This window comes from Humulus lupulus, chromosome X (assembly GCF_963169125.1).
Source record: "Humulus lupulus chromosome X, drHumLupu1.1, whole genome shotgun sequence".
NCBI lineage: Eukaryota > Viridiplantae > Streptophyta > Magnoliopsida > Rosales > Cannabaceae > Humulus > Humulus lupulus.
In genome coordinates, this window is record NC_084802.1 from 25337440 (window position 1) to 25350806 (window position 13367).

The 13367-nt window shown below is 35.1% G+C and overlaps 1 non-coding gene across 1 annotated transcript; it reads right to left on the reverse strand.

Moving 5' to 3' along the window:
- Positions 1-7313: 7313 nt before the first annotated feature.
- Positions 7314-7420, reverse strand: LOC133807595 (small nucleolar RNA R71). Its single transcript, XR_009879498.1, has one exon. It is a non-coding gene; the product is annotated as a small nucleolar RNA R71 (small nucleolar RNA).
- Between the last annotated feature and the right edge of the window lie 5947 nt (positions 7421-13367).

The window sequence follows — 13367 nt, forward strand, 5'->3', positions numbered from 1 at the left end:
TTACAGGGAGTTCAATGGATCCCATACAGGCAGTTCCTTCTCCTGAAAATCCGTACAAAGTAGTTGCACACGCCTTCAGGTCGCGAAGGGAGAGTCCCATTTTCTCGAGGGTCGCTTTATAAAGAATGTTGACTGAGCTCCCATTATCTATGAGAACTCGGCGCACTCTTTTGTTGGCAAGCTGAAGAGTAATAACCAACGGATCATGATGAGGGAACTGAACATGGGAGGCGTCCTCCTCAGTGAAGGTTATTGGTTGTGCTTCAATCCTCTGGCTTTTCGGTGCCCTAGGTTCGGGTTCATAAGGGGACCCGTCCCCTGTCTTCAGCTCGTTAACATATCTCTTTTGAGCATTTCTGCCCCCTCCTGCGAGATGAGGCCCTCCCGAGATGGTTATCACGTCCTCTCCATCTATTGGCGGGGGCATGTCTTCCTCCCGAGATCGGGAGTTATTATTTTGTACTGTCGAAGGCGCGGCTACTCTCTGACTCGCAGTAGTTTGTCCAGTACTCTGGTTTTTGACGTACTGCCGGAAGTAACCTCTCGAGATCAACCCTTCGATCTCGTCCTTCAGCTGTCGACATTCATCAGTTGTGTGTCCGGTGTCTCTGTGGAACCGGCAATACTTACTGGAATCCCTCTTGGATTTTTGATTTCTCATTGGGTCCGGGCGCCTGAAGGGGACCTGGTTTTCATTAGCCAGGTATATGTTTTCCCGAGACTCGTTGAGCTCGGTGTGTACTTTATACACGGAGAAATACCTCTCTCCTTTCTTTTTCTTTCCTCCCTCAGCTTCGGGGTTTTTTCCCTCGCTCTTTTTCCACTTGGAGGGATTCTCCGAGGTAGGCTGTGGAGCTGCTGGGTCAGCCGAGGTTGAGGCGGAGTTAATGTTTATCATTGTAGTTTCGGTCTGCGAGGTCTCCTTGAGCGTTGACCTCGCCTCCTCTACATTGACAAACCTCTGTGCTCGTCTGTTGAACTCGGTTATTGACCTCACCGGTTTCCCTTGCATGTCATCCCAAAGGGCACTTCCGGGTAAAACACCAGCTCGAATAGCCATAAGGTGCCCACTGTCATCCACATCTCGAGCTCGGGCGACCTCCAGATTAAATCTTGTCAGGTAGCTTTTCAGTGTTTCGCCTGGCTGTTGTCGGACGTTAGTCAAAGTAGATGCCTCTGGCCTGACTCCCACCATAGCTCAGAACTGCTTCTTGAAGTCTCTAGACAACTGTTCCCATGAAGTTATTGAGTGTTTCTTGTACTTTTCGAACCAACTTTTGGCAGGTCCTGCCAATGATGTTGGAAACAACATGCATCTGAGCTCGTAACCCACGTTACTAGCTCTCATAATAGTGTTGAATGTACTCAGGTGACTACATGGGTCGGTTTTTCCTTCAAACGCTGGGACGTGAGGAATCCGGAATCCTTGAGGAAATTGAGTGTTGGAAATATGTGGAGCAAACGGCTCGAGCTCCTCATCAGAGTCCTCATACCGACCATTTCCTCGTTCATTCTTTAAAAGCCTAAAGGCTTTTTCGAGCTGATCGATCCTTGCTTGGACTGGGTCAGTAGGAGGTGTTGCCTGGAATTGACTGTCATTGATCATGATTCCAGGCTTGCGTCTTCGTGAGGGATCTCTTCGCCTATTCAAGCGATCCCTCACGTCCGGATTTGTCTGATCTTCCTTCCCCCTACTCTGATTTAGATGACTTCGCAAGTCAGGACGATTCTTGTGACTTCCAGTATTTTTACGACCTCGGTCGTGTTTACTGACGGACCTGGTCTCTCCGGACTCGTCACTGGTGAAACTCATTGATCGATCATTTCGTGATGGATTCTTCCCATGTCGCCTCGTCTCCGCAGTGCGAGACCGAGACGTCTGACTTTTCTCAGATGGTGCGCCTCTCCGCTCCTGGAATGTCTCCCTGTTTCCTTGTCTTTCGCTTGTACGCCCTTGATCCTGATCTCGAACAGGTTGAGCGTTTCTGCGGGGAGGTGAAGGATATCTTATGGGAGACGGAGGGAACCGTATAGGCGACGGTGGCTGTCGCCCTTGTCGCGGCCTAGAGGGGCCAGAATTTTCCCGAGATGGGTCAGTTGCATTCGGTGCACTCCCAGGTACCTAAGTCCGAGCCTTTGCAGGGGTTCGGTTATTCTCAGTTCCTGCAGGTACTTCCACAGGTGGGTTAGGCGGAACCCGAGCTCTGGTACTCCTCTGGGGCCTAGGAGAAGCAGATGGCTCTGCTGGCGCCGAAGGTTGAGTCGGCCTCCTTGTGGCAGCATCCTTTCGTGGACGCCCACGGGGCCTCCAGGGAGGAACATGCACGTCCCTTGGAGGAGGGACTTGGTTTTCGCGCGGAGGCGGGGGCTGAGCCACCTGCGCCTCTGCGGCTATCCTAGTCAACTCCTCATTCCGTTTGTTGGCCTCTGCCAACAGCTGTTTCAACTGCCGGTTCTCCAGTTCTACAATAGGAACGTAACGCTCAGGATTGTAGTACATGTCCTCATCCCTTGGTGGAGGCGGTGGTCCCCGGGAATCAGAAGACCCACTTCTCTCCTCAGCATCTGGGTTCTCCATTGGTTGTTTTCCAGGACGCCTTGGGTAACTTTCATCAGGCGTGTTCTGATTGTTCGTGGCCATGAATCTCTCAGGGATGAATGCTTAAGGCTCTCAATGAAAGCACCAAACTGTTGACGCTTTTTCATCAAACAGTGAAAGAAGAGCACATAAACAAGAATTGATAATGGCCAAATACAATAAAACAAATCAAACACACGATTTTTACGTGGTTCAGCAGTTAAATCTGCCTAGTCCACGAGTCTCTATTTTTAATCTCAAGATTATCTCTGAAAATTCTTAAGCATGAATTCTTCAGAGTTTTCTCTCAAGGATCAGAATTTTGGTCCTTTACAATGGTGCATGGCCTCTCTATTTATAGAGAAGGCTGCAGAATACTATCCCACATATTTTGGGTAGTTACTCTTTTTGTGTAAATAAAATAAATGGCTTTAAATGCCTATAATCAGATATAAAAGGAAACGTCCCTGAAGACCAGGAAACGCATAACTGATCAAATAATATCCCACGATTCCAGGGGATTTACATTAATAAATGAGGATTACATCTCATATTTATAATACTTGTAGATATTCAAGATAGTTATCGCGTATCTCTAAGGCTTTAGCTTCCCAGGTTTCCCGTCATCTGTGGAGCTGAAGATATCTCTCGAGTTCACGTGGCTTTTAAGATCGCACGTTCATCGAGCTCGCGACCCCTGATCCGAAGTCGTCCTTGAAGATGAGGGTGTTCTCAGAGCTACCTTCCGATATCGCGATCGTTTCGAGGTCACCATATTCGAGGTCATATATCGTACTTTGCAGGCTCGATATACAATCCTGGAGCATACTCTAATCCTTACGAGACCGTTTGTTGCGAATCCAACTTTCGAGGTCACATTTTCCATGGCTCGAAATCTGGGTATAACAATTGCTCAATGGAAAAGTAGAAAAACCAAAAATACAACTCTATGCAAAGAATACAATGGACAAGATAATATTGATTAAATAAACATTACAACTCAATTGCTCAAAATACAAGTAAATAGAAATAAGATGTAGAGGAAGAAGATTACAAGCTCAATATTATAATAATACAAATAAATTAGAAGAACAAAAAAATATTTAATGAGATAGAATATCAGCGACGAATTTTATATTATTAGCGGCGACAAAAGTCGCCCCTAATCGTTTTATATAATTAAAAAAATATTTAAATAATATTTTTTAATTAATAATATCAAAATTAAATATGCATAAAATTAATAATTTGTTCAAATTACAGAACTAATACAATATTATCCAAATTAAAAATGCATACAATACTATATTAATTAAAACTTATTGTTTAATACAATAATACATAAAATATCTCAACCCTCGGTGTCCTCCGTATTGTCCCCTTCTTCTGGTGCCTGCAGTGGCTAGGGTGCCTACCAAGTCTGTGGTAGTTGTGGTGTGTGCAGAGGCATCGACCATTGATAATGTGGAGGTAACAATGATCTTCCAGGTCCATACATGTATGGATAAGGATAGGACGGATGTTGAGACGGCAGTCCACTCATATGAGGAATATAAGCCTGAGGGTACGGAGGCATCCACCATTGATACATATATGGCTGGGCCAGAGGTTGTGACGACTGATAACTCTACAAAATAGAGTTATTTTACCATGTTTTACATGCTAATTGTTGCTTAGTTCATGAGTTTTTAATTAACTTATTAAGTTTTTATGTAATTTTTAATTTATTAGTCTTATTGTAGTTTTCTAGATTTTTATATGTTTTTATAGATATGTTATTATAATATGTTGTAGTTTAATTATTTAAAATTAGTATTGTTAGTTTGAATGCTAAAAATATGATTTTATTGAAATTAAATGTTATGTAAATTAAATTTTAATTAATGTTTTCATGGGAGTTATATGATATATTTTATTAATGAAAATATTTAATTTTAATTTAGTTTATAATTTATTGTGTAGGAAAATTATTGCCCTTGAAAAGCAAGAAAATCAAAGGAAAGATGGTAATTTTGAAAGAAAGTAACAAGAAAAATGGTGTTTCTCCAAAAGCCCAACCACGTGAGGCCCACTCTAGGCCCAACCCGTGGCCCCCCCTCCAACACCCAACCACCACATTGCTGCCATTTCCCTTATTGAGCCCAACAAAAATGCATTTTGTCCCTTTGTCCCCTATGACAAAAATGCCAACTTTTTACCCTTTTTCCTACACATTTTCACCACAACATCATCATTACACCCTATAATTTACCTCTACATACCATATTTATTTTATTTAATTAATCTAATCAATTTAATTAATTTAAATTGATTATTTTAATAAACTCACTTTGGCTATAAATATGGACTTTCAAGACCATTTTTGGTGTGCTTAATTTTTTGGTTACCATCTTTTTCTCTCATTTTCTCTCTACCATTCTCTCTTCCATTTGGGTTTTTCAAGAGCATTTTGCAAGTATGTATGTCATTTATTTTGTAATTTCTATTCTAGTTATGTGCTTCTAATCTTTTTCATAAGATTATTAAGATCATGATGAAGCAACTTGTAACTAGGTAATATTTATGTTGTATGTTGATTTCCCTTGTAATGCAACAAAGTCTATGGATTTTTCTTCTTCATATATTTCTTTCATCTTAAATATCTTGTATTTTAGATTGTTAGAACATTTTTACACTTTGTTCTTCATTAGTGCATAAACATAATATTCTTTGTGTAAGATGTGTCATTAAATTGTACACATCCATGCTTAGAACAAAAATATTATGTTTTGCCTTATAAATAATGTTCATTGATTTATTTGTTATTTCATTAGATTGATTTACACTAAATGCTTTGAAATTATAATTTTGAAAAGTGAAGAAAAATCCTATCTTTTTATAAGAAAATTGTGCTTAAAATTATAAATATTTTTGGAAAATGATAGTTTAAATTATTTTAACTATCACTAAAACTTGGGAATCAATATACTAATAAATATTATTAAACTTACATTTTGTGGATTCTAGTATCTTAATAATCTTTTCTTTTAATACTTATTTTCAACTCATTATTGGTTTATTTTCATTATCTTAAAAAGCTTTATTTTTCAATATTTCATTTTATGTTCATACTATTAAAACTTATCAATCTTTGGAACTAGGTTAGAATTTATTACTTTTGATTTAAAATAGTTTCATTTTCGATTTTAGACAACTCCTTTGGGTTCGACATCCTTGCTTACGATCACTATTCTATATGGACGATTCGTGCGCTTGCGATATATAAATTTTTAAACATACCCGTTTAGGGTCTATCAAGTTTTTGGCGCCGTTGCCGGGGAGTTGCAAGAGAAAAGAAACGAAAATTATCTCAAGGTTAGTAAATTCTTCTACTAGTTATTTTAATTTTTGCACTTAAAAAAAAAACTAAAAAATATATATACTATAAAAAAAAAAGATAAGAAGAAAATTTGGGACGGTTCAACCACCCATAAAAAAATATATACTTATATTTCTATATTTATTGTTTTTTTTTTTATTTAGTTGACGGCACTTGTGCCTCCTATCTATCCTTTTAAATTTTTATAGTCGATGGCACTTGTGCCTCCTAATTTTGTTGTAATTTTATTTCTTTTATATCTTTGTTAGTTGACGGCAATTTTTGCCTCCTAACCTTTGTGTAATTTTCTTTATTTATTTTGTTGTATTTTTATTTTATTTAAATTCCGCAAATTACTAGTTGATGGCAATGTTGCCTCCTAGCTAGTTGATGGCAATTTTTGCCTCCTAGTCATCTATCTTATGTTTAAGTTGATGGCACTTGTGCCTCCTAGTTTTTACCTTAATTTTGTTATGGTTGATGGCATGCTATGCCTCCCTACTCTTGCTTAAATTTTAGTCTTATTTAATTTTTGCCTTATTTTTCTTTGTCTTCTTTAATATTTTAGCGTAATATTGTGAAAAATACTTGAAAAAAAAAAAAGAGAAACCTAAATCTTGTCCTTTCACCATAAGCAATTCTTGCTTAAAGGAAATTTGACCAAAATTCCCATCCGCCTCTACTAATTAACCTCGGGGAGTTGTTAGTAGTGCGCGAGTAAGTGGAATCAAATAGGCCTGGGGACAAGTAAACCATAAGAATTATTGTTGTGAAATCTCTAAAAATTCTAAGTATGCTCTGTGGTTGCGGTTTTAACTGATCTTCCACATCAGAAAATTGCTTGTTTGAGATTATCATTGTTGCCTTGTTTGTGAAAATTGTATGCATCATTGGGAACGTAACTCTAAAAAACGATTAGTAAAAAGACGTTTATCTTTGTTTGAAATTGAAAGTGTTAGTAAAAATTTGAGCATCATGGAACCTATTTCTAATATTGTTGATGAAAATGCTGTGCCTGAAAAAACTTTGCTTGAATACTTTGCACCTATTTCATCTAATGCTCCTTCATGCATTGTTTTACCTACAACTTCTGCTACTCATTTTGAGCTTAAACCAGCAATCATTCAATTGTTGCCATCTTTTTATGGGTTAGATAGAGAGGATCCTTACATGCATGTCAAAGATTTCTTAGAAATTTGCTCAACATTTAAATTTCAAAATTTTTCTGATGAGTCGGTCAAACTAAGATTGTTTCCTTTTTCATTAAAAGACAAATCAAAAGCTTGGTTAAATTCCCTTCCCACTGGGTCTATAACTACTTGGAATCAACTTTATAATAAATTCTTGTTGAAATTTTTTCCAATGTCTAAAACTGATAGTCTAAGGAGAGAAATCTCCGAGTTTTTTCAAAAAGATAATGAAGAGTTTTATGAATGTTGGGAAAGATTTAAAGATTTATTATTAAAATGTCCTCATCATGGTTTTGAAAAATGGAGACTTGTAAAATATTTTTATGATGGTTTGACTCCCTCTAATCGTCAAATGATTCAATCTATGCATACTGGAAAATTTTTAAAATTTCAAGGACAAGAGGCGTGGGACGCCCTTGAAGATTTATCTGTCAATTCACAACAATGGAATTATTTTGATCCTAGGTCTAGGTCAACTAATTCACCAAAAAGAGGAGGAAGGTATGAAGTAAAAGAAGAATTAGACTTAAGAACATCCTTAGATAAATTAGCGAGAAAAGTAGAAGCTTTAGCCATAAGCCAAACTATAAACTCTCCAATTCAACCTAGAAAAGATGTTTGTTCTATATGTTCTAGTCCTTGCCATAATGCCCAATCATGCCCTTCCTACCAAGAAGCCTTTTCTGAGGAGGCCAATGCACTTCATACTTATGGGAAACCAAATGATAGCCCATTTTCGTCCACCTACAATCCAAATTGGAGAAACCATCCGAACTTTTCATGGAGACAAAACCAACCCCAAATGAATCAAGGGCACCAATACAACACACAAAACCAAGCTCATGCCCCACAAAATCAACCATATCCGCAACAAAGAAAACCTTCCTTAGAAGATACTTTACAACAATTTATGCAATCCACCCAACAAATCCTACAAAATCAATCTCAATCTATTACCAAACTCGAGACACAAGTAGGACAACTCGCCACTGCTTTAGCTGATAGAGAAAAAGGAACATTCCCTAGTCAACCTATCCCTAATCCAAAAGGTCAATATGAGATAGGAAAGTCTAGTCATAATGGAGAAGTCAAATCAATTTCAACTCTTAGGTCTGGAAAGAAAATTGTCAAACCCGATTACATACCCGAGGTTGAAAATGAAAAAGAAAAAGAAAAGAGTCAGCCTCCTAGTTCTAATCTCAATGACTCATCAAACAAAGAAACTCCAATCCATCCTTTCATTCCAAAAGCCCCATTCCCACAAAGATTACTTCCAATTAAAAAAGGTAGCCAATATAATGACATCTTAGAAGTTTTTAAACAAGTTAGTATCAATATCCCTTTCTTAGATGCCATTAAACAAATTCCTGCCTACTCTAAATTTTTAAAGGATCTTTGTACTGTTAAAAGAAACACTAATGTTCCTAAAAAGGCGTTTTTAACTGAACAAGCTAGTTCCATTATTCAATATAAGAGTCTTGTTAAATATAAAGATCCTGGGTGTCCCACAATTTCATGCATTATTGGTGATCATTTTATTAACAAAGCTTTACTTGATTTGGGTGCTAGTGTAAATTTATTGCCTTATTCTGTTTATAAGCAACTTGGTCTTGGTGAGCTAAAACCTACCTCTATAACTCTTCAATTAGCCGATCGTTCTGTAAAAATTCCTAGAGGCATTATAGAGGATGTTTTGATAAAAGTTGATAAATTTTATTTTCCTGTTGACTTCATTGTTCTTGATACTCAACCTGTGGAAAATATGCATGCTCAAATTCCTATCATTTTAGGTAGACCATTCTTAGCTACATCTAATGCAATCATAAATTGTCGTAATGGTGTTTTGAAATTATCTTTTGGAAATATGACTGTTGAATTGAATGTTTTTAATGTGGTTAAATCTGTTGAGTGTGGAGAAGTGCATGAAGTTAACATGATAGATAGTATTTGTGAAAATGATGGAAATGACTTATTTGATTTTTGTGAAAAATACTTTGGTATGAACTTGCATGTTGATGACTCTAATGATGATGTGAATTCTTTGGTAGAGCCTATACCCTTAAATGAAACCAAAGTTGAACCTTTTTCACCCTTAGGTCATGTTCAATCAATTTCTGAGTCTCCAAAGTTAGACCTTAAACCTTTGCCAGAAAATTTAAAATATGCTTTTCTAGGAGAGTCTGAAACCTTACCTGTTATCATAGCATCCGCTTTAGATAAAGAACAAGAAGGTAAATTGTTAGATGTCCTTAGAAAACATAAAGAAGCCATAGGTTGGACCATTGGAGACATTAAAGGAATTAGCCCATCCATATGTATGCATAGAATCCATCTAGAAGAGAATGCTAAAACCTCTCGGGAATGTCAAAGAAGATTAAATCCAAATATGAAAGAAGTAGTTAGAGAAGAGGTCATAAAATTGTTAGACGTAGGTATCATTTACCCTATTTCTGATAGTCAATGGGTTAGTCCAGTTCAAGTTGTGCCTAAGAAGTCTGGGATCACAGTTGTTGAAAATGAGAAAAATGAATTAATCCCTACTAGAGTACAAACAGGGTGGAGAGTGTGCATAGATTATAGAAAGTTGAATAATGTTACTAGAAAAGACCATTTTCCATTGCCTTTTATTGATCAAATGCTTGAACGATTAGCTGGCCATGCATATTATTGTTTTCTTGATGGGTATTCGGGGTATAACCAAATCCCCATCGCCCCAGAAGATCAAGAAAAGACTACTTTTACATGCCCTTTTGGAACTTTTGCATATCGTCGCATGCCCTTTGGATTATGTAATGCACCTGCGACTTTTCAAAGATGTATGATTTCGATTTTTTCTGACATGGTTGAAAGATTTCTTGAAGTATTTATGGATGATTTTTCTATGTTTGGTTCCTCTTTTGATGAATGTTTGCACCATCTTTCACTTGTTTTAATTCGTTGCAAAGAGAAAAACCTTGTGCTTAACTGGGAAAAATGTCATTTTATGGTTAAAAAAGGAATTGTTTTAGGTCATGTAATCTCATCTGATGGAATAGAAGTTGATAAAGCTAAAGTTGACCTTATTTCAAAACTTCCCCCACCTAAAACTGTGAAAGAAATTAGATCATTCTTAGGCCATGCCGGTTTTTATAGAAGATTTATAAAAGACTTTAGCAAAATTTCTCGGCCTTTATGCCATTTACTTGGAAAAGAAAATGCTTTTGTCTTTGATAGTAATTGCCATGTTGCCTTTGAAAAATTAAAAAATTTGTTGACTACTGCACCCATTATTCGACCTCCTGATTGGAAAATACCTTTTGAAATAATGTGTGATGCTTCTGATTATGCTATAGGTGCTGTCTTAGGACAAAGACTTGAAAAAATACCTCATGTAATTTACTATGCTAGCAAAACTTTAAATGATGCTCAATTAAATTACTCCACAACCGAAAAAGAATTGCTTGCTGTTGTTTTTGCATTGGAGAAATTTAGATCTTATTTGTTAGGATCTAAAATTATTGTCTATTCTGATCATGCTGCATTAAAATATCTCTTATCGAAAAAAGATGCTAAGTCTCGTTTGATCCGTTGGATCCTGCTTTTACAAGAATTCGACTTAGAAATACGTGATAAAAAAGGATCTGAAAATGTTGTTGCTGATCATTTATCTAGACTAGTTGTTGAAACTATACATGATTCCACTCCTATCACTGAAACTTTTCCTGATGAACAATTAATGCATATTTCTTCATTACCTTGGTATGCTGATATTGTTAATTATTTGGTCACTAAAGAAATACCATCTCATTGGTCTAAGCATGATAAATCTAAATTTTATTCTGAGGTGAAAAACTTTATTTGGGATGATCCTTACTTGTTTAAATACTGCCCTGATCAAATAATTAGAAGATGCATTCCAAACTGTGATCAGTCTAAAATCATATCTTTTTGTCATGATCATGCATGTGGAGGACATTTTAGTGGTAAGAAAACAGCTGCTAAAGTTTTACAATGTGGTTTTTATTGGCCTACTATCTTTCATGATACATATGTTTATTGTAAAGCTTGTGAACGTTGTCAAAAGTTAGGAAGTTTAACTAAAAGAAACATGATGCCTTTAAATCCTATTCTTATTATTGACATATTTGATGTTTGGGGCATTGATTTTATGGGACCATTTCCTAACTCTTTTGGTAATCTTTATATTCTTGTTGGAGTCGATTATGTATCTAAATGGGTTGAAGCTATTGCATGCCACACTAATGACCACAAAGTTGTGCTTCGTTTTTTGAAAGAAAATATATTTTCCCGTTTTGGTTCACCACGTGCTATAATTAGTGATAACGGTACTCACTTTTGTAATAAGCCATTTGAACATTTGATGAAACAATATGGCATTACACATAAAGTCTCAACACCATATCACCCACAAACTAGTGGTCAAGTTGAAGTGTCTAATAGGGAAGTTAAGCACATTTTAGAAAAAACTGTGAATCCAACTAGGAAAGATTGGTCCTTAAGACTCATTGATGCATTATGGGCGTATCGTACCGCGTACAAAACGCCCATTGGCATGTCACCCTACAGACTTGTGTATGGGAAGGCGTGCCATTTACCTGTTGAGTTAGAACATAGAGCCTTCTGGGCAATTAAGCAGTTAAATTTTTCTTTAGACAAAGCAGGTGAGAAACGAAAGCTTCAACTCAATGAACTAGACGAAATTAGGAATGATGCATATGACTATTCAAAAAAGTATAAGGATCGCATGAAATTTTACCATGATAAAAATATTTTGAGAAAAGATTTTTATCCAGGTCAGAAAGTCCTTTTATACAACTCTCGTTTGCATTTATTCCCGGGAAAGTTACGCTCTAGGTGGTCTGGTCCTTACATTGTTCGTATTGTTTTTTCACATGGAGCTATTGAAATTGAAAATCCTAAAAATGGTGATATATTTAAAGTTAATAGACAAAAATTAAAACCATTTTTGGAATTAAAAACTGATGAAGTGGATGAGATACTCATTGAGGACCCTGTTTACCATGCTCTTTGATTCCTGTGTGATCTTGATAACTTGTGTTTTATTTGTATTGTTGTTTTATGTGCGATTTAATTTTTGTTAGTTGTATCCTGTTCTATCTTGTTCTATCTTCGCAATGCACAATATCGAGGTACGACCATTCTAAACTTTACACTCTTGTCAATTTTAATTTATATTTATATTTTGGCACATTGAGGACAATGCTTAAATTAAGTTTGGGGGTATCGAGTTTTATTGTGTTTGTTTTGTGTTTTATTTATGTTTGCTTTGCATTGTTTTTAATGTTTTGTGTTTTATTTTATGTATGCTTGTTTGAAAAGAAAAAAAATGTTTGTTTGAATTTTTTATTTATTTATTTATATGTTGTGGTTTTGTTAATTTTTTTTATTTGTTCATTTTCATAAAAATTATAAAAAAAAAAAATTAAAAAAATTATTTACAAAAAAAAAAAAAAAAAAATTTGGTGATATTTTTCATTTTCAATGATAAAAATTCTGATTGAGTTTGAAATTAATTCTCTTAAAAATATGAATAATTTTTAAGCTTTGTTTTTAATTATAGGGTCAATTTTGCTTGTAACAAAAATTACATTTTTCATAAAAACTCTTATTTCCTATAAGTTTAAGTGAAAAATAATTTTAATAAAAACATATTTTCTAAAAGCAAAATTGACAATTTAATTAATTATATAAGCTTAACTTTTATTCATAATAATTTCTGAGAGTTATTTTCATTGTGCAATTTTTGAGAAAATCATTTTTATATCACCAATAAAAAAAATATATATATGTGTATTTTAATTTTTCTTTTGCTTGAGGACTAGCAAAACTTTAAGTTTGGGGGTGTGATAACTCTACAAAATAGAGTTATTTTACCATGTTTTACATGCTAATTGTTGCTTAGTTCATGAGTTTTTAATTAACTTATTAAGTTTTTATGTAATTTTTAATTTATTAGTCTTATTGTAGTTTTCTAGATTTTTATATGTTTTTATAGATATGTTATTATAATATGTTGTAGTTTAATTATTTAAAATTAGTATTGTTAGTTTGAATGCTAAAAATATGATTTTATTGAAATTAAATGTTATGTAAATTAAATTTTAATTAATGTTTTCATGGGAGTTATATGATATATTTTATTAATGAAAATATTTAATTTTAATTTAGTTTATAATTTATTGTGTAGGAAAATTATTGCCCTTGAAAAGCAAGAAAATCA